This window comes from Nicotiana tabacum, chromosome 11 (assembly GCF_000715075.1).
Source record: "Nicotiana tabacum cultivar K326 chromosome 11, ASM71507v2, whole genome shotgun sequence".
NCBI classification, from domain to species: domain Eukaryota; kingdom Viridiplantae; phylum Streptophyta; class Magnoliopsida; order Solanales; family Solanaceae; genus Nicotiana; species Nicotiana tabacum.
This window is the reverse complement of record NC_134090.1, coordinates 173,301,542-173,322,963: the sequence shown is the minus strand read 5'-3', so window position 1 is coordinate 173,322,963 and position 21,422 is coordinate 173,301,542.

The window sequence follows — 21,422 nt, the reverse complement described above, 5'->3', positions numbered from 1 at the left end:
TGATTGTAAATGATGTTTTGAGGATATGAAAACCTGGATTGCACATCGTTGTGCTATATTAAAGTGACGCGCATGCAATATGACGAGCGTGGGGTCGTGCACTATTGGGGGATTGTGATTTAGTCCGTCCCGAATGACTATTTTATTGCATATTTGACTTAATTCTATTTACTATCATTATTATTTGGGCTAAATGTCATATTTGGACTTCGTAACAACTATTTGAACCCTTAGGGGACTTTTATTGATATTTCCCCATTGTTTTGACTTTATCCTGAACTCAGTCATGTTATGTTTCACTGTGTTCATACTCAGCCATATGTACTTTGTTTTAACACTAAAATGATCTTTTAAATGATATTTTGGGCTAAGAATCATGTTTTACTATTGCCCCTGTGGCCTGTGAGGATTTTGACTGAGTAAGGCTGACGGCCTATGTTGTGAGGAAACATTTGATATTGATTATGAGGCCGAGGGCCCGAGATATGTACGCCATCAGGTGGCTTGATTGATATGAGGCCGAGAGCCTAGTGATGCCATGAGATGGCTTGATATTACGCTTGGGCCGTAAGGGGCCCCTCCAGGAGTCTGCACACCCCCAGTGAGCGTGGGTACCTATTGTGATGTGAGATATAGCCCGAGAGGCTGGTATGGTTCTGAGATATTGCCCGATGGGTAGATTTATGGATACTGTACCCAAGGGGCAAACCTTTATGTGTTTATTTTCCTTAATTTCCTATTATTTATCTGCTTATATTGTTGAAAAAGCTTTTTGTTAAGTCTAATTTGAGTTAAATGACTTTCACATATCTTTTACGGATTTTACTGCTTCATTATAGTCTGCAAATGTGCTTTACGTGATTTCCTGCTTTCAGTATTTATTTATGATTATTACTCACTGAGTTGGAGTACTCACTATACTCCATGTACCTCATGTACAGATTCAGGCGCATCTGGTCCCGCTCCCGAGTGCTGATCATTTCCAGCTCAGGCGGATCCGAGGAGTCTCTAGGTAGCTATCGGCGTTCGCAGCCCGAAGCTCTTCCCTATCTTTATTTCTTCATGTTCTTAGTTTCTGTATTAAACTCTTTAGTTTTTCTCTGAGTATTCTGAATTGTTTAGATGCTCATGATTAGTGACACCCCAGTATCGGATTGTGTTGGATTGTATTCCACAAATCATGCTACTAACTGCTTAAACTTTGGTTTATTTTATCATGTTTTAGACTGTTTCTTACTGTTTAATTGTTAAATACTGAAACGGGAAGTGTCGGCTGGCCTTGTCTTCACGAGATGCGTCATTACGATCGGGTCAAGGTTTAGGGTCGTGAGATGTACTCATACTTCTGCACATACTTTTATGCAGATCCAGGTACCTCCTACCAGTCCAGGCACTAGAGAGGCTAGCTTGACTCGGAGACTTCAAGGTATACCTGCTGATGTCTACAGGCCTCGGAGTCCCCCTCTTCCTAGTCCATTTTATTTCCTTATCCTTTTATAGACACTGATGTATAGAGATGTTCAGTACCAACTTATAGATTTTGTGACCTGTATTCACCCGGGTTTTGGAAAATTTGTACATGCTGAGTTGGGAAATTTCTTTATAATAGATGTTGAATATTTGAGAATTTATTCGTTATTTCTGTTATTTTTATATGTTTTTAGACTTACCTAGTCTTAAAGACTAGATGCCATCATGATATCCTACAGAGGAAAATTGGGGTCGTGGCAGTGAACTTTTGCATTTATGTTCTGCTTTTTTACTTAACCTTGGATTTAACAGTATTTTTTTTCTCATTTGGAAAGGTGAAACTTGAATCTCAATGTCATAACTTTACTCTGTTGGGATGACAGATAGAATTGATAAAAAAAAATTAAAAAAAGAGTGTTATATTTTGAAAACTTATCACTTGCATGTTGCTTTTTAAAGTCTAGGTAAGGTTTGTTCAGTCAATTTGTTTCTATTCTGATTACTTAATAATTTATTTATATTTGCTTCAGACCTAATTAAAAGTCAGTGCCAAAATTAAAATTTAAGATTAATTTTTAATTAGAATTAGTTTTCTTTGGAATTTTTGATTTGTTTATACACGTATGTTTATTTTTTTATTTGTTTTATAGTAATTTATTTAGGTTTTGCTTATTTAATTTATAATTTGTCTAGGTTAGTTTAGAATGAATACCAAAGTCATTGTGGACTCTGAGCCTTGTGGTCATTATGAAATTCATTAACTTTGATAATTTAAAATTGAAATTGTCATGTGTTATACGGAAGCTCGCAGAGCAAACTTTATATAACAATAAATCATATGAGAAAAGAGAAATATATAAAAAGATAAATGCAATAATATAATTTGGTCACTTGACCTATATATGAGCAATTCACTAAAAAAATACACAAACCTTTTCTGTCAAAAAAGGAATAGCCAAATAAGGAATAAAGTTTATATTTATCTTTTAAGAAAAGTAACAAAATAATTGTAGCAAATATTTTGCCCATGCTTCAAACGAAAATTAAAACTCAAATGATAAATTAGGTCAGATACATCAGCATAACATTTTATTATTATTATTATTATTATTATTATTATTATTATTATTATTATTATTATTATTATTATTATTATTATTATTATACAATAAAATATGCTCCATATAATAACTACTACACTCTCTATTTCAATTTAAGTGACACTTTCCTTATTAGTCCGTTGCAAAAAAATTATACATTTCTATATTTAGAAATAATTTAACTTTAAACTTTTATTTTTTCCACTATACCCTTCAGAGGCAGATGTAGTATTGCACCGATGGGTTCAACTGAACCCATAACTTTTGATTCAAAGTAAAAATCTATATTTCAAAATTCATTAAAATTGCAAAAATAGTAGATATGAACCCATAACTTTAATAATATAATGAGTTCAATGCTAAAAACTATAAAAGTTAAACCCGTTGGGTTTAAATCCTGGATCCGCCTCTGATACCCTTAATGAGAAGCTTTTATAGTTACACAAATGCCATGGCCTCACAAAGCTTTTGCCCTTTTAGCTTTTAGGAAAACATATTTCAAAAGTCTTCTTTTTGTTTCCATAAACTTTTTTTCCAAGTCAAACTAGCGCATCTAAATTGAAACGGAGGGAGTATTAAATTACTAACTCATCTAAATCCTTTTGTAATGACCCAACCAGTCGTTTTGATCTCTAACGCGTTGTCTGGTGGTTTGAGGCCTCGAGTAGCTTCACTTCATGTTTTACGACTTATGTGTGTGGTCGGAATCGGATTTCAGAATTTCGGAGTTGATTGAGATGGAAAATCCTCAATTCAGAAGCTTTGAGTTAGAAGAGTTAACCAAGGTTTGATTTTTGAGTATACGACCTCGGGAATCGGAATTGAAGGTCTCAATAGGTTTGTATGATTATTTCGAACTTGGGTGAATGTTCGGGTTGAGTGTCGGTTCGCCCGGGAGCATTTCAACGCTCATTTTGGAAATCTGGCATTTTGAAAGTTTTAGAAATTCCTAACTTTGACCTAAAGTGGACTTTGGTGTTATCGATGTTCGTTTGGGATTCCAAGCCTTGGAATAGGTTTGTATCGTAATTTATGACTTATGTGTAAATTTTAGCATCATTCTGGAATGTTTAAGTATGAGTCAGACCCATTCATCGATGTTTGAGAGTTTAAAAGTTTAAAGAAAGGTTTTGACCGTCAATGCGCAATTTTGATGTTGTTTGACGTGATTTGAAGCTTCGACTAAGTCCTTATAGCATTTTAGGACTTGTTTGTATGGGTGGATGGGGTCCCGGGAGTCTCGGCTATGAATCGGATTGGAATCGGGTCGAGTTTTGTACTGAAAGATTTGTTGAAGCTTAAGGCTTCTGGTGTGATCGCACCTACGAGGTTTTGGCCGCAAGTGCGAGATCGTAGAAGCTGCCAAGGGGTCGTAGAAGCAATTCTAGTTAAGCTACCAGTGGTTGTGGTGTTAGATTATTGTTGCATTAGCGGGGTTGCAGATGCGGGTTGGAGGTCGCCGAAGCGGAATTGGCCAAAGTGGCCTAGGGACGTAGGAGCAGACTTGGTCACACAGGTTCGTGAGCGCAGAAGCGCTTGTTGTATATAGCAGAGGAAGTGCGGATGCGCTATTTGGACCGCAGAAGTGGAGGCTATTGGCTTGAGTTGGATCCCCACGTGTGACGGATTTTCTTTTAGGTGCAAAGCCGTAGATGCGACTATTTGTCTGCAGATGCGAAATTCGCCTGGGCAGTGAGTTTTATTGCGGACTTAGCCCATTTCTCTCACATTTTTTATTTGGTTGCGTGATTTTTGGTGCTCTTGTAAAGTAAGTAATTCCCACATATTGTAAGTTAATTATACCAATTTTATAAAGATTAAACAACCTAGGAAAGGGTGTCAGCCTATATAAACAACTTCTCGTTAACATGGAAATTTGTGGGAAATTTTGGACTTTTGAAGAAAAACCTAGAAATTATATTTTTAGATTTTGACCATAATTTATAAAATGAAATTAGGAATAAATCACATATTTGAGTTCGTGATGTCATGAGAAATGTTCATCTTCAAAAAATTTCGAAATGCGGGCACGTAGGCCCGAGGGTTGACTTTGTTGACTTTTCAAGCAGAGTTGGAAACTATTATAAATTAATTGATTATGATGTTGGAGTATATTTTTATTGATTTTCCTGATTGTTTGACTAGTTTCAGATCGATGGGCATCAGCTTGAGGTGTTAGAGAGGCATGAGAGCCGGTTACGGAACTTCAGAGTGAGGTAAGTCTCCTGTTTAACCTTGTGAGGGGGAAATTACCTTGTATGTATTATATTTATTACATGCTACATGTTGTGGGAGCTATGCATGTACGAGGTGATGAGTGTCTGTGCGTATGCTAGAATTCCTGATTATGTCAAGGTAGACTAAGATTTACGCCATGTTTTAATTGTACTGTTTGAGTTATCCTTGCCTTTTAAACTCTTTTATTTCGCGTTACGACATGAGGCTAGTCTTGCATAGAGTGATGGACTTGATATTGTAGAGAATTGATGAGCTACTTGATTATTCACGCAATAATTGTGCTTCCCTTACGAATTTCTCCCCCATTGTGCGTTTCCATCAAAAAGCTTCCTTAAATTTCATAACTCACACATATTTTCGTGAATTGGGTTAAGGACCCGTTAAAGCATCTTATTCTAATGGGATCGGGTTGTTCACCTTGGCAGGATTATATACTACACTCTTATGGGATCGGGGCGTTCGCCTCGGCAGGATTATGTACCACACTCTTATAGAATCGGACCATTTGCCTCTACAGGATTATGTACCACACTCTTCTAGGATCGGGTAGCTTGCCTCGACAGGATTATGTACCACACTCTTATGGGATCGCGATGTTCCCCTCGACAAAATTATGTACTACACTTTAATGGGATCGGGCTGTTCGCCTTGGCAAGATATTGTAACACACTTTTATGGGATCGGGTCGTTCGCCTCGGTATTTCTATAAAATATAATATGGGATCGGGTCGTTCGTCTCGGTATTACTATATAACACTCTTATGGGATTGGGTTGTTCGCCTGGGCAACTTCATAAACTACTATTATGGGATCGGGCTGCTCGCCTCGGCAACTTCATGAACTACCATTATGGGATCAGACCATTTACCTCAGCATAATCGTTCGTAATATTTGACCAGATGCCATTGTATCCATGAGTTTTTCCTGTCTTGAGTTGTGGTGACCTATCTGGTAGGGACCATATTATATATTCCATTAGAGGAGGTAACAGATAATTGAGGACTTGTGTTTACTGTTTAGATAAGGATCATATCACGTACCTATACTTATTTTACTATTTTATTACCATGTTTCATACTTTTTAAATTTCTACTGTATTTGATTTATTGGACCACTAATAAATGTCGATGTCGATCCCTCGTCACTACTTCTCCGGAGTTAAGCTAGATACTTACTGGCTACGCGTTGATTTACGTACTCATGCTATACTTCTGCACTTATTGTATAGGTACATATTTCTGGTGCTTTTTTGGGCGTAAAAGCGCAGCTATTGTGTGGACTTTAAGTTGAGCTGCATCCCATATTACAATCTGCAACATATAGAGTCCATCATAATTTTTTATATTATCCTTTCTATCTTTCAAGACAGATGTTGTATTTTATTGTATTTCCTAATAGATGCTCATGCACTTGTGACACTGGATTTTGGGGTTCCTAGTGGAGGTTCACTATTGTAGTTCACATTATTATTATTATTTCACTTTATGATTTATTTTCATTTAGAAATTGGTAAATTAAAGCACGGGTTTCAATGAGTGCCAGCTTTTGCTCTATTATTTAATGGGATTTCGTGATTTCAACAATAACAAAATGAACAATTAAGTTGGTAGTTTACCGTTGTGTTGCCTAATGGCGAAGTTGGTTGTCATCACGGCCTACAGTGAAATTTGTGTCGTGACACCTTTGTCTTTGAAGATTTAGAAAATATTCCATTATTTGAATTCATCTATTGAGTTAATGTTAAAGTATTAATTTTGTATTCAAAAAGTTATTGCATATATCTCGACGTTAATTATTATATCACATAATTAATTTTTATTCTATTTTTTTGTACTTTCTTTTATAATAATAGACGCAAAACACACATACATTATACGTACACTAAGACTAGTCTTACAAAAGCAATATGATAAGGAAGATTGTGTAAAATTTGTGATCATGATTTTCTTTTTCATGAGCCAATAAGTTTTTATCTTGAATGTAAAACTCATCCTCCTCCCCCTGCTCCCCTCCCTCCCCCCAAATTTTAATGTTCATTAAATACAGAATTTTTGTTATATAACTTAGTAGTATTAAGGCCAGGTACAATGATAAAGATCCAGTCCAGTCTTATTTCCTCAATGAATGTTCAATTGCCTTTTAGATTCATGTCGCCCATAAATAGTTAGGCTGAGATCAATTTTAAATCTTATACTTATCACAAGAATTAAAAATGAAAAAAATACACTAATGGCTTCCTTTAAAGTTCTTATTTATCTAGTTATCTTGGGTCTAATTGCATATGACATCGTTTCAGTCATCCCGTAAATTTGCTATAATAGATGCTTATTAATTTTTCGCCCTATATTTTTTGAATTTACGGTTATGTCCATTGGTACATGTCACTGTTTCTTTCTTCCCTTTAATTTGCTACAATATCTGCCTGTTAATTGCTCGTCCTATACTTTTCGGATTTATGGTCATGTCAATGGCACATGTCACCATTTATTTCTTCCGATTAATTTGCTACAATATCTGCCTGTTAATTGCTCGCCCTATATTTTTTTGGATTTGTGTTTATGTCCATTGGCACATATCGTTGTTTCATTAGTCCCTTTAATTTGCTACAATATCTAAATATGAATTGCTCGTCCTATATTTTTTGGATTTGTTGTCACCTCTATTTGCACATATTCATCATTTTATTCATTCATTCCTTTAATTTGCTACAATATATGTTTGTTATTAATTGCTCGCACTATATTTTTTGGATTTGCGGTCATGTCCATTGACACATATCATTATTTCATTCATCCCTTTAATTTGCTACAATATCTGCATATTAGTTGCCCGCCCTATATTTTTTTGATCTGTTGTCACCTCCATTGGCACATGTTAATCGTTTCATTCATTCATTCCTTTAATTTGTTACAATACATGTCTGCTATTAATTGCTCGCCCTATATTTTTTTAATTTTCGGTCATGTGCATTGGCACATGTCATTGTTTTATTCTTCCCTTTAATTTGTTACAACATCTACCTATTAATATCTCGCCCTATATTTTTTGGATTTATTGTCACCCCCATTGGCACATGTTTATCGTTTAATTCATCCTTTTAATTTGGTACAATATCTACCTGTTAATTGCTCACCCTATATTTTTGGATTGCGGTCATCTCTATTGGCACATGTCATTATTTTATTTATCCCTTTAATTTGCTACAATATCTAACTATTAATTTCTTGCCTTGTATTTTTGGATTTGTTGTCACGTTCATTCATTGTTTTATTTCTTCCTTTAATTTGCTACAATATCTACCTGTTAATTGCTCGCCCTATATTTTTTTGGATTTGTAGTCATGTCCATTGGCATATATCATCGTTTTATTTATACCTTTAATTTGCTAATTGCTCGCCCTATAATTTTCGGGTTTATGGTCATTTTGTGTTTAATAGGTAAATCGTAAATATTTATTAAGATTGTAGTGTGTAATAGGAAAAAAAGGTCTGGTGAGGTGTTAATGTAAAAGAAGCGGACAAGTCTAATGGGAAGCTTATGTATTTTCCTCTAGTGTAAGTTTTATAAACTACTTTTCACATAACTATGGTGAATGTTCTAATTGAAGGGACAACCTTGGTCGAACCCTTGAGGCTATCAGACTGACTAGTGTTAAATAATATTTCTAGAAGGCCTACAAAAATCCAAGTTTGATCCTATTTAATTTATCGGTGAGTCCCTTTGGGGGTATTCCATAAATTGAAACCTTGAACACCTGATCATATTTAAATTTTTATCACCTTTAGTATGTAAATATTTTTAAGTTTAATTTACATATTTTAGCTTTTGTTTCACTTTTTGTCGGTTTTTATCCAAGAAAATTCAAAATGATAAAAAAGTCACACTTTTATATATTAGATTTATCTTTCATTTACAAAGAAAAGAAATTCAAAAAAATATGCCTTCCTCTAAATTAGTTTTAATAATTTTTAGATTAGAAGTAGGTAAGCTCCCCCCCCCCACCCCCATCTCTCTTGCTTATCATCTTACATGGAAGTACGCCATAAGTAAATTGATGGGATGTGATGACCTTTTGCAAGTGAATTCAGTGTTCTGAGGCCTAAAAACCTCTCTTTTACCTCACCTTGATTTGTGTGTGTGGTCCGGACCTATATCCGGAAAGCCTTCTATGAGAAAATATAAGAAATAGAAATTTTTAAATTTAAAAACTTGATTATGGTTGACTGTGGTCAACATTTTGAGCAAACGGACCCGGATCCGTGTTCCGACGATCCCGGGAGGTTCGTAGTAATATGCCGGAAATGAATTCCGAGGTCCTAAGCCTTAGAAATCAAATTTTTTGAAAGAAATTATTTTACTGAATTATCTAAGAAATAAAGAAAAGAATTAATGTTTGAAACCATTGTTGTCGGGCCCGTATTTTGGTTCCAGAGCCCGGTACAAACTTGTTATAGTATTTGAAAGATGACTGTGAAATTTGGTGAAAAACAAAGCTTATTTTGACGTGAGTTGGACTTCCGGTTGAAGAGTTATGAACTTTGAGAGTTCCTAATGAAAATGTTGAGTTTTGAGGTTAATTCATGATTTTTCATGTTATTTTGATGATGTGATCCCACGAGTAGGTCCATATGATGTTTTTGAGTTAGTATGCACACTTGGTTTGGAGTTCCGAGGGCTCGGGTGAGTGTCGGGTAGGTTTCGGGATGTCTTAGGCTTAAAACCAAAAGTTGTAGGTCTCTGAACCTGCTAGTGCGGTCCGCAAGAAAACATGTGCGACCGCGGAAGGGGCCAGTGCGGTCCACGGTTGACCTTCTGCGGTGCGTTGTGGAGGGTTGTGCGGCCGCAGTCGACTTTGTGCGGTCCGTACAGGGCACTGAATTGCAGTATCCTCAGGAAGGACTGTGCGGCCATAGTCCATTTTGTGCGGTCCGCACAGGGGGTCTGACAGAGGTATAAATAGACGGGATTTTCAGTTATTTTCATTTTTCAAAACCCCAAAAAAACATAAGAGGCGATTTTTCAAACAACTTTTCTTCTCCAAAACGTTGGTAAGTGATTTTTAACTGATTTCAACTCAAAATCAATGATTTTCATGGGAGAAATTAGGTGTTTTGGGTAGAACCTAGGTTTTTAAAAAATTTAGGATTTGGACCTCGATTTGAGGTCCGATTTCAAAATAAATTATATATTTGCATTCGTGGGGGAATGGGTATTCGGGTTTCAGTTAAAACCTCGAGTTTTGACCATGTGGGCCTGGGGGCAATTTTTGACTTTTTGGGTAACACTTTAGAAAACTCATTTTCATGCATTCAAATTTTTTCATTTAGCGTTTATTGATATAATTAAGTAATTTATGATTAGATACGAGCGAATTGGTGGTGGAATCAAGGGGTAAAGCTATAATTGAATCGTGAATTGTGTTCATGGCATCGAGGTAAGTGATTGGTCTAAACTTAGCTTGAGGGATTAGGAGTTGAGTCTTATTTGCTATGTGGTAATTTTTGAGTACGACGTACATGCATGGTGACGAGTATCTATACATTGGTGTCTAGCATGACCGTGAATTTTTAAATTGTGAATATCTTGATTTCGTTGTATCTTTCATGCCTTGGTGATGATTTCTATTTGTTGTAAAAAGTTTGTTGAAGGAATCATGACCTTTGAACATCGAGGAGCATTGGCTCAAGTGATATCACGAATTGTGAAAGTACATGAGTTGATTGAACCCTTTAGAGCATTGACTCAAGTGGTAAAGTGAGTTGTGAAGTAAAAGTGAATAAGAGTAAGAAGTCATTAAATTGTTCCCTTGCCGGGATATAGTTGTTTACTTAATTATCTCCCTTGCCGGGATGTTGAGATTATTGATGTTGCTCATTGCCGGGACTTATTTGTTAAATTGCTGTTCCCTTGTCGGGATTCCCATTATAATCTTGTTTATTCCTTTTCCCCCCATTGTTTATGATTGTTGTTTGGGTGAGGAAGAGTGCTAAAGCACGAAGGGTGATGACTTGCATTGTTTGTTATTGTGAGGAAAGAGTGTAAAGCACGAAGGGTGATGCGTGCCGCACGATGTACCATTCCGTGCCGATTTTATTTATTACATGGTGAGGAAAGAGAGTAAAAGCATGAAGGGTGATGCCGTGCACATTTTTATTATATGATTTCTTTGGTAAGGACGAGAGTAAAAGCACGAAGGGTGATGTCGTGCACACTTTTATTATATAACTGCTTTGGTGAGGACGAGAGTAAAAACATGAAGTGTGATGCCGTGCATTTGTTGATTTCTGATTCTTTGTTGATATCCGAGTTATGTTGATTCTTTCCTTACTTGATGTCTTTCTATTCGGAACTGTTATCTCCCCCACAGCATGCTCCCCCTCCCATATTAACTGGTTATTTTTGTATTTCTTTTCCGCTATATATATTTGAACTGTAGAGGTTTATTATGTAGTCTAGTCCTAGACTCGTCACTACTTCTCCGAGGTTTGGCTAGACACTTACCAGCACATGGGGTCGGTTGTGCTGATACTACACTTTGCACTATGTGCAGACCCCGGAGCATCTTTTGGACCATAGTGTGGAGGCTACCTTTAGTCCACGCGAAGATCTAAGGTAGACCTGCAGGAGTCCGCAGGCCTTGGCGTCTCCTCTATTCTTATTTCTTGTTTCATTTTCCCTTTATTCAGAAATAGTGTATTGTCATTTTCTTCAGACTTTGTATGTAGTAGATCTTAGACCGTCTGTGACACAGTGACATCGGGTTTTGGGTGCTTTAGGTTTTTAAGAGTTGTAATAGATGCAGATTTTAGATATTTAGATGTTATCTTCCGCTTAATTATTTAAAACTTTCGCTATTTTCATGTTATCGCCTTATATTTGTTAAAAATAAATAATTGGTTAGTGAAGTAATTAGATTAAAGGGTTAGCTTACCTAGATCACATTATTAGGCGCCATCACGACTCCCGAGGGACGGAAATCTGGGTCGTGACAAGTTGGTATCAGAACTCTAAGTTACATGGGTCTCACAGTTCACAGACAAGCTTAATAGAGTCTGAGGGATCGGTATAGAGACGTCTGTATTTATCCCTGGAGGCTATAGAGTTAGAAACAACTTCACATTTATTCTCTCCTGTCATACGGTTTGGTTTCTCAATGCTAATTGAACTTCTACTCTGTTATTTTGCAGATGACAAGAACACGCACATCCTCATCCACTGACTAGCAGCCCGAGCCCCCAGCAACAACTTCCATGAGGGTCAGAGGGTGAGGGCAAGACCGTTTTAGAGGCCGAGGCCGTACTAGAGGCCGATAGGAGCAGAGCTCAGCCCCGAACAACAGCACCAGTGGTGGAGCCTCAGGTTGACTTTGATGACGAGGTTCCGACCCCAGCAGTTCCGGTGTGTCCAACTGAGGTCCCAGAGGGGTTTATTGCTACCCCAGTTCTTCAGGATGCTCTGGTCCGTCTAGTGGGCCTCATAGAGAGTGTCACCGAGCGGGCTTGCTTCCTGTAGCACCAGACATATCTCAGGCTGGAGGAGGAGCCCAAACTCCTGCTACTCGCACTCTAGAGTAAGTAGCTCCCCAGATTCAGACTCCAGCGGTTCAGCCAGTTGGAGCAGTTCAGCCGGGTGTGGTAGCTCAGACCGGTGATGGAGCAACTATGTTTGCCGATGCTTTGTGGAGGTTGGGTAGGTTCACCAAGCTCTTCAGTACTACTTTCAGCGGTTCATCTACTGAGGATCCCTAGGATTATCTAGACAGCTGCCACGAGGTTCTCAGGAACATGGGGATAATTGAGATTAGTGGGGTCGATTTTGTAACTTTTCGCTTGTGTGGATCCACCAAGACTTGGTGGAGAGATTATTGCTTGGCTATACTAGTCGTATCACCATCCTTGAATTGGGAGTAGTTTGCACAACTATTTCTAGAGAAGTTTCTCCCCATTACTTAGAGAGAGGCCTATCGGAGGTAGTTTGAGCATCTCCAGCAGGATTCTATGGCTGTTACACAGTATGAGACTAGGTTCATCGACTTGGCTCGTCATGCTCTTATCATATTTCCCACTGAGAGAGAGAGAGGGTGAGGAGGTTCATTGATGGACTTATTCAGCCGATTCGTCTTTAGATGGCTAGGGAGGCTGGGAGTGAGATATCTTTCCAGGATGCGGCCAATGTGGCCAGGAGAGTTGAGATGGTTCTTTTGCAGGGAGGTGGTCATGGGTCAGATAAGAGGCCCCGTCATTCAGGCCGATTTAGTGGTACCTCGTCTGGAGGTAGGGATTTGTATAGTAGAGGCCATCCTCCTAGGCCTTTTCAGTCAGTACTTCAGGTTTCTCACGGTGCTTCAGGTAGTTGTTGTCCTCATATGCAGTATTTTGATCAGCAGTCCTACAGTGCACCACTAGCTCCTATCAGTCACTGCCGCTTCAGAGTTTTCGGGGTGGTCATTCAGGTTGTTAGGGCCAACAGTCTCAGCAGCCGAGGGCTTGCTGCACTTGTGGTTATATTGGTCACATTGCTAGGTTTTGCCCTCAAGCACCGAGTAGCTCTCAGCATTAGGGTTCTTGTGCCATGGTACAGGCACCAGGTGTTCTACAGCCCGCCCAACTAGCTAGAGGTGGGGTTAAAGGTGCTAGAGGCAGAGGTAGAGGCGCTAGAGGTAGAGCTTAGGCCGCTAGAGGTGGAAGCCAGCCAGCAGCAGGCTATCGCAGAGATGTAGCTCAAGGTGGTAGGGCCCAGCCCCAGTGTTATGCTCTTCTAGCCAGGCCCGAGGCTGAGGCTTTAGATGTAGTTATTACTGGTACGGTTCTGGTTTGTGATAGAGATGCTTCAGTGTTATTTGATCCAGGGTCTACATACTTGTATGTGTCATCTTATTTTGCACCGTATCTGGTCATACCTAGTGATTCTTTGAGTGCTCCTATTTATGTGTCTACACCGGTAGGTAATTGTGGTAGATCGAGTTCATCATTCATGCATAGTTGTGATTGGGGGTCTTGAGACTCATGTAGATTTTCTTCTTCTGGATATGGTTGATTTTGATGTCATATTGGGGATGGACTGGTTATCACCTTTCCATGCTATCTTGGACTGTCATGCCAAGACTGTGACCTTAGCCTTGCCGGGTTTACCTCATTTATAGTGGAGAGGGACTCCTGGTCATTCCACCCGCAGTGTTATCTCGTATGTGAAGGCTCGCCGTATGGTCGAGAAGGGGTGTTTGGCCTATTTGGCATATGTTCGTGATTCTAGTGCTGAGATTCCTTCTATTGATTCTGTTCCCGTTGTTCGTGAGTTTCCTGAGGTATTCTTTTTAGACGTGTTGGGTATGCCACCCAACAGGGATATTGAATTTTTCATTGATTTGGCTCTGCGCTCAACCCATTTATATCCTGCCGTATTGTATGGCTCCGCTTGAGTTGAAAAGTTGAAGGAGCAGTTGCAAGACTTGCTTGGGAAGTATTTCATTAGACTTAGTGTTTCGCCTTGGCCTACGCCGATGTTGTTTGTTAAGAAGAAAGATGGGTTGATGAGAATGTGTATTGATTACCAGCAGTTGAACAAGGTTACAATCAAGAATAAGTATCCATTGCCGAGGATTGATGATTTGTTTGATCAGCTTCAGGGTGCCAAGGTATTTTCGAAGATTGACTTGAGATCTAGCTACCATCAGTTGAGGATTAGAGCATCTGATGTCCCTAAGACAGCTTTCCGTACTCGGTACGGGCATTATGAGTTCTTGATGATGTCATTTGGATTGATAAATGCCCCAGCAACTTTTATGGATTTGATGAACTGAATGTTCATGCCTTATTTAGATTCGTTCGTGATTGTCTTCATTGATGACATTTTGATTTATTCCTGCAACCGGGAGGAGCATGAGCAACATCTTAGAGTGGTTCTTCAAACCTTGAGGGATAGTCAGTTATATGCTAAGTTCTCGAAGTGTGAGTTCTGTTTGAGTTCAGTTGCATTCCTGGGTCATGTTGTATCGGTGGAGGGTATTCAGGTTGATCCGAAGAAGATTGAGGCAATCAAGAACTAGCCTAGACCAGTGTCAGCTATAGAGATTCGGAGTTTCTTGGGATTGGCAGGCTACTATCGTCGGTTCATGGAGGGGTTCTCATCTATCGCAGCCCTAATGACGAGGTTGACCTAGAAGGGTGCCTAATTCAGATGGTCCGATGAGTGTGAGGCGATCTTTCAGCAGCTCAAGACAGCTCTGACTACGGCACCTGTGTTGGTTTTGCCCACAGGTTCAGGGCCTTATACAATCTATTGTGATGCATCTCGTATTGGACTCGGTGTAGTACTGATGTAGGATGGCAAGGTCATTGCCTATGCTTCAAGGTAGTTGAAGGTTCATAGGAAGAACTATCTGGTTCATGATTTGGAGTTGGCAGCCATTGTTCACGCATTGAATATTTGGAGGCATTATCTATATGGCGTGGCATTTGAGGTGTTCACGGATCACAAGAGTCTTCAGTATTTGTTCAAGCAAAAGGAGTTGAATTTGAGGCAGAGAAGGTGGTTGGAGTTGTTGAAAGATTATGATGTCACCATCTTATATCATCCGGGAAAGTCCAATGTGGTGGCCGATGCTTTGAGTATGAATTCAGCCAGTATGGGCAGTCTTGCTTATATTCTGGTCGGTGAGAGACTGCTTGCTTGGGATATTCAGGCTTTGGCCAATCAGTTCGTGAGGTTGGATGTTTCTGAGCCTAGTTGGGTGTAGCTTGCACGGTCGCTTATTCTTCTTTATTGGAGTGTATCCGTGATCGGCAGTATGATGATCCCCATTTGTGTGTTGTTAGAGATACGCTGCAGCACGGAGGTGCCAAGCAGGTTACCTTAGGTGACGATGGAGTTTTGAGATTGCAGGGTTGAGTTTCTGTGCCTAATGTGGATAGGCTTCGAGAGTTGATTTTAGAGGTGGCCCATAGTTCCTGGTACTCTATTCATTCGGGCACCGCTAAGATGTATCAGGATTTGCGGCAACATTATTGGTGGTGGAGAATGAAGAAGGATATCGTCGCATATGTGACTCGGTGTTTGAATTGTCAGCAGGTTAAGTACGAGCATCAAAGGCCTGGTGGTTTATTTCAGAGGATTGAGCTTCCCGAGTGTAAGTGGGAGCGGATCACTATGGATTTTGTTGTTGGACTCCCGTAGACTCGGAGGAAGTTCGACGCAGTATGGGTCATTGTTGATAGGCTGACCAAGTCAGTACATTTCATTCCTGTGGCAGTCTCCTATTCTTCCGAGAAGTTAGCTGAGATCTATATTCGGGATACTGTACGTTTTCATGGTGTGCCCGTTTCTATCATTTCGGACCAATGTACGCAGTTTTTCTCGTGCTTCTGGAAAGCAGTTTAGCGAGAGTTGGGCACGCAGGTTGAGTTAAGCACATCGTTTCATCCTCAGATGGACGGGTAGTTCGAGCGGACCATTCAGATTTTGGAGGATATGCTCCGAGCTTATGTCATTGACTTTGGAGGCTCGTGGGATCAGTTTTTGCCTTTAGCCAAGTTTGCCTACAACAACAACTACCAGTCGAGTATCCAGATGGCTCCTTCTGAGGCTTTATATGGTAGGTGGTGTCGGTCTCTGCTAGGATGGTTTGAGCCGGGAGAGGCTCGATTGTGAGGTACGAATTTAGTTCAGGAGGCCTTAGACAAGGTCGGGATTATTCAGGATAGGCTTCGTATAGCTCAATCCAGGCAAAAGAGTTATGCCGACCACAAGGTTCGAGATCTGGATTTCATGGTCGGTGAGCGGTTATTGCTTCGAGTGTCACCTATGAAGTGTGTGATGAGATTTCGTAAGAAGGGCAATCTTAGACCTAGGTTCATTAGCCAGTTTGAGATTCTTGATCGAGTGGGAGAGGTGGCTTATAGACTTGCACTGTCGCCGAGCTTATCAGTTGTGCATCCAGTGTTTCATGTGTCCATGCTTTGGAAATACCACGGCGATCCATCCCATGTGTTAGATTTCAGCACTGTCCAGTTGGACAAGGACTTGTCTTATGAGGAGGAGCCAGTGGCTATTCTAGATCGGTAGATTCGTCAGTTGAGATCGAAGAGTTTTCCTTTTGTTCATGTTCAGTTGAGAGGTCAACCTCCTGAGGAATCGACCTGGGAGTCCGAGTCAGATATGTGGAGCCGTTATCCCCATCTTTTTCCCGACTCAAGTACTTCCTTCTTATGTCTGTTCGAGGACGAACAGTTGTTTTAGAGGTGCAAAATGTGATGACCCAAAAGGTCATCACTTGTGTTGCAAGTGAATTCAGTGTTCCGAGGCCTAAAACCCTCCCTTTTACCTCACCTTAATTTGCGTGCATGATCCGGACCTATATCCGGAAAGCCTTCTATGTGAAAATATGAGAAATAGAAATTTCTAAAGTTAAAAACTTGAATATGGTTGACTTTGGTCAACATTTTAAGCAAACGGACCCGGATCCGTGTTCCAACGATCCTGGGAAGTCCGTAGTAAAATATGGGACTTGGGCGTATGCCCAGAAATCATTTCCGAGGTCCCAAGCCTTAGAAATCAATTTTTTTGAACGAAATTGTTTTACTGAATTATCTAAGAAATAAAGAAAAGAATTAATGTTTGAAACCATTGTTATCGGGCCCATATTTTGGTTTGGGAGTCTGGTACAAACTTGTTATAGTATTTGAAAGATGACTGTGAAATTTGGTGAAAAACGGAGTTTATTTGACGTGAGTTGGACTTTCAGTTGAAGAGTTATGAACTTTGAGAGTTTTTGATGAAAATGTTGAGTTTTGAGGTTAATTCATGATTTTTCATGTTTTTTTGAGGATGTGATTGCATGAGTAGGTCTGTGAGCACGTGATTTTTTCCCTATGTGAGAATTACTCCCAAAAATTCAAAATAAAACAATTTTCCTTTGTGTGCAATTTTGAGAATTTTCGTGGCATTTTTGGATAATTATTTGTATTTGTCCGTGCATGTTTATTTGTTAAATTAATAAAATAAAAAAATATGTCGTAATTGCATTTAGGATTTAATTCTACAATTAGGAGAAATTAAGTTTGTTTTACAAGGAAAAAAAATCATAAAAATAATGTATGTTGCATTTTTAACATTTAATGTCCAAATTGGGTGATTTTATCGTAATTGCTATTTAATTATGTGTAAATTATTATTAAGAGTTAATTAGCACTTTTATAAATTAATTTAGTTCTATAGGATAATTTAGGATTTTTAGAATTTAGTTTTAGTTTAAGAAAAAATAAAAGAAGAAAAAAAGAAGCAATGGAAATAAGAAGATAATCGGATTGGGCCACCTTTTAATTTGAATCAACCAGGCCCAAACCAAATAACCCCCACCGAGTCGACCCGAACCAGTCCGCCCCATAACTCAAACGAAATAACCCCTCATTTTCATTTTTTCATTTTTTCCAACCCCAAAACCCTAAAAAATCCACCCGCCCCCTGCTGCATCGTCTTCTTCGCAGCACCCTCCCTTGCCCCTTCACCTCCATGGCTGCCTACCTCTCCAACTCCAACTCCAAACGACCTCGCCATCCATGGCTTCCCTCTCCGTCATCCCTGACCCTCCCCATTCCTCGACGTGAGCTGCTGCTTCGTGCAGCTTCACCGGCTGCTCTGTCGACCACCCTTTCTGCTTCACCTTCTTCGTCTTCAACTCCATCCATGGACGAACCACCATGAATGACCACGTCGACCTCCAGTCCAAAACGAGCTCCATCTCCAGCAACCATGGTTGTTGTTTCTTCTTCTTCGTCTTCAACATCGTCACGACAACCTGGAGCAGGCCCACGACCACCATGGCTGCTGCTTCGTCTTCAACTACCTTCCTCCTCGCCACTAGCAGCTCATCGTTGACCAGCATCTCGTCGACCAACAGCTCATCCAAACAACCAACTTCATCTCCTTCGTTATTTCCTCCAGTGGGGGACAAGACATGTGGTAATGGAAACTAATATATTTGTTTAATATAGTGGGGGACAAAACATTAAGTAGTGGGATTCAAAAGGGGGATGGGGAGAATATGGTAGGATTAATTTAAGTGCTTCAAGTTTGGCTATAAATAAGAGGAGGTTGAAACAAGTTAAGGGGGAGTGAGAATTGAAGGGTAAAATATTAACTAGTCTTTCAATCTAAAAAAAGGTGAGGAATTTAAGAACTAAAAACTGAAAGAGTGAGGTCTTGCTTTGACTACTGAAAATCAGAATTAGTGTTGGATTTTTTTTTTGTTGAATTGAAGTTCTCAGTTTCTTTCCTTAAGAGTCTGAAAGACAGAGAGTCAGAAATCGGTTGTCCTATTGCATTTCTGGTTCACTTTGTTTCTGCCCGTTGATTGTTGTTGGTGTTTTTGGGCTTTCATTTGGTTTGTTCCTTGAGTTTGGTTGGTTATTTGTTATTGTTTCCTTGGGTTGTTGCTGGAATTCTGCTGGTTTTATTAAACACTGTTACTAGGCTGTTCTGTTTCCGTTACTGTTGTTGTTGCTGTGTTGTTGCTACTGCTCCTGCTGATCCTTTTCTTCCTTTTCCTTGTGGTCCCTTTCCAGGTACACATTTCTGAGATTAGTACTGATGTGACTTCAAACTGCAAAAATGCTGAATTAAAAAGGCTTAACAAATTGCCTATTAAAGTGTGTTCAATTAATGTATTAGAATGTACATTAGGAAATATTGTATATGTTTATGCTCATTTTAGACATGTATTTACATTGTACAACTATACTGAAAATTGGACTGTACTTAGAACTATTCTAAGTAGTTTGAACTGTTTTCTATATGCCTATGGGTACATGAATTGATAGATAGTCATTACTGGAGATTATTTTGATTTAGTTTAATTAGTGAAGTATAACTCTGAATTCATGCAAACCGGAATAGAAATGAGTCAAAGCTTGTGAATTTTTAATCATGTTAGTAATGGAGATCTGTAAATATTAGGCAGAATAAAAAATGGCCAGTAATTTCGTAGAATCAGTAGGCCCACTATATTTTAAGTTAGGATCGTAGTAGTAATTGCTAAGATCATTAATCCAATAGGCATGAGTTGAGTTCAAACAAGACGAGTTAACGATTAAGTTTAACAAACTTTCGAATAAGCATTAGTGATTAAGGTTAATTCCAGTTTCAAATAGTTGTAAACAATTAATTCCAACGGTTCAATTCATCTAACAATATGGGTCTAAATTAGTTAGAGGATAATTAGTTTATTTTGGTAATATTATTTGTAAATTCCGTATTCTATTTATAATTTCAATTTTAGTAATATTCATTTATAGAATAAGGCATGAAACAATCTCCCTTTGTCTCGATTGCAATTTTCAGTTTGCATTTGTCTTAATCCGATAAATAAGTAGCGGCCTTTTCAAGCATGTAATTAATTAGAATTTTTCTCTTTTTTTAGAGACGAACTTAAATAGAAAAAATGTAGTCACTTTAGGATTATCCTTTTAAAATAAACGAGATGAGCCTTACCCAATAAAACGCACAAGTCGCGGGGCCCTCAGTAATTGGTTAATAATTGTATAGACTTCGGGATCGGCCGTTTAGCAAATTTCACGGCTTTACCCAAAATAATGATACGCTAGTCGCTTTAGGCGCGCCTTTAACAATTTACTTTCTTAAACTCGGGTGCACATTTATGTGACCCAAATCCAAATCTCAATAGAGTCAAATTGTGTCGATAACCACGGGTACATTGATGTGACGTGGTTCGAGATACGTTTTTAACAATGTTGTAATTCTCTGTTAAAATAATAATAATAATAAAAGCGGTAAAGAGTTTAAAGTTTGCACATAAGTTCATAATTGTATAAAATCAGATAATTAAGCTAAATATGACAGTTGAGTGACCGTGCTAGAACCACGGAACTCGAGAATGCCTAACACCTTCTCCCGGGTTAACAGAATTCCTTATCCGGATTTCTGGTTTGCAGACTATAATACAGAGTCATTCTTTTCCTCGATTCCGGATTAAAACCGGTGACTTGGGACACCATAAATCTCCCAAGTGGCGACTCTGAAATAAATAAATAAATCCCGTTTTGATTGTCCTTTAATTGGAAAAACTACCCTCTGTGCCCCTCCGCGAGGGCGCGGACGAAAAAGGAGGTGTGACAAGGTCCATATGATGTTTTTGAGTTAGTATGCACACTTGGTTTGGAGTTCTGAGGGGTCGGGTAGGTTCCGAGATGTCTTAGGCTTAAAACTAGAAGTTGCAGGTCTCTGAACCTGCCAGTGCAGTCCGCAAGAAAACATGTGCGACCGCGGAAGGGGCCAGTGCGGTGAGCGGCCGACCTTGTGCGGTGCACGATGGAGGGCTGTGCAGTATCCTCATGAATGAACCTACCTAGACTGTAGTATCCTCATGAATGACTGTACGGCTGCAGTCCATTTTGTGCGGTCTGCACAAGGGGTCTCAGAGGGGTATAAATAGACGGGATTTTCAATTATTTTCATTTTTCAAAACCCCAAAAAAACACAAGAGGCAATTTTTCAAACAACCTTTCTTCTCCAAAACGTTGGTAAGTAATTTCTAACTCATTTTCTTCACTCCTTAACATCTTTTAACATGATTTCAACTCAAAATCAATGATTTTCATGGGG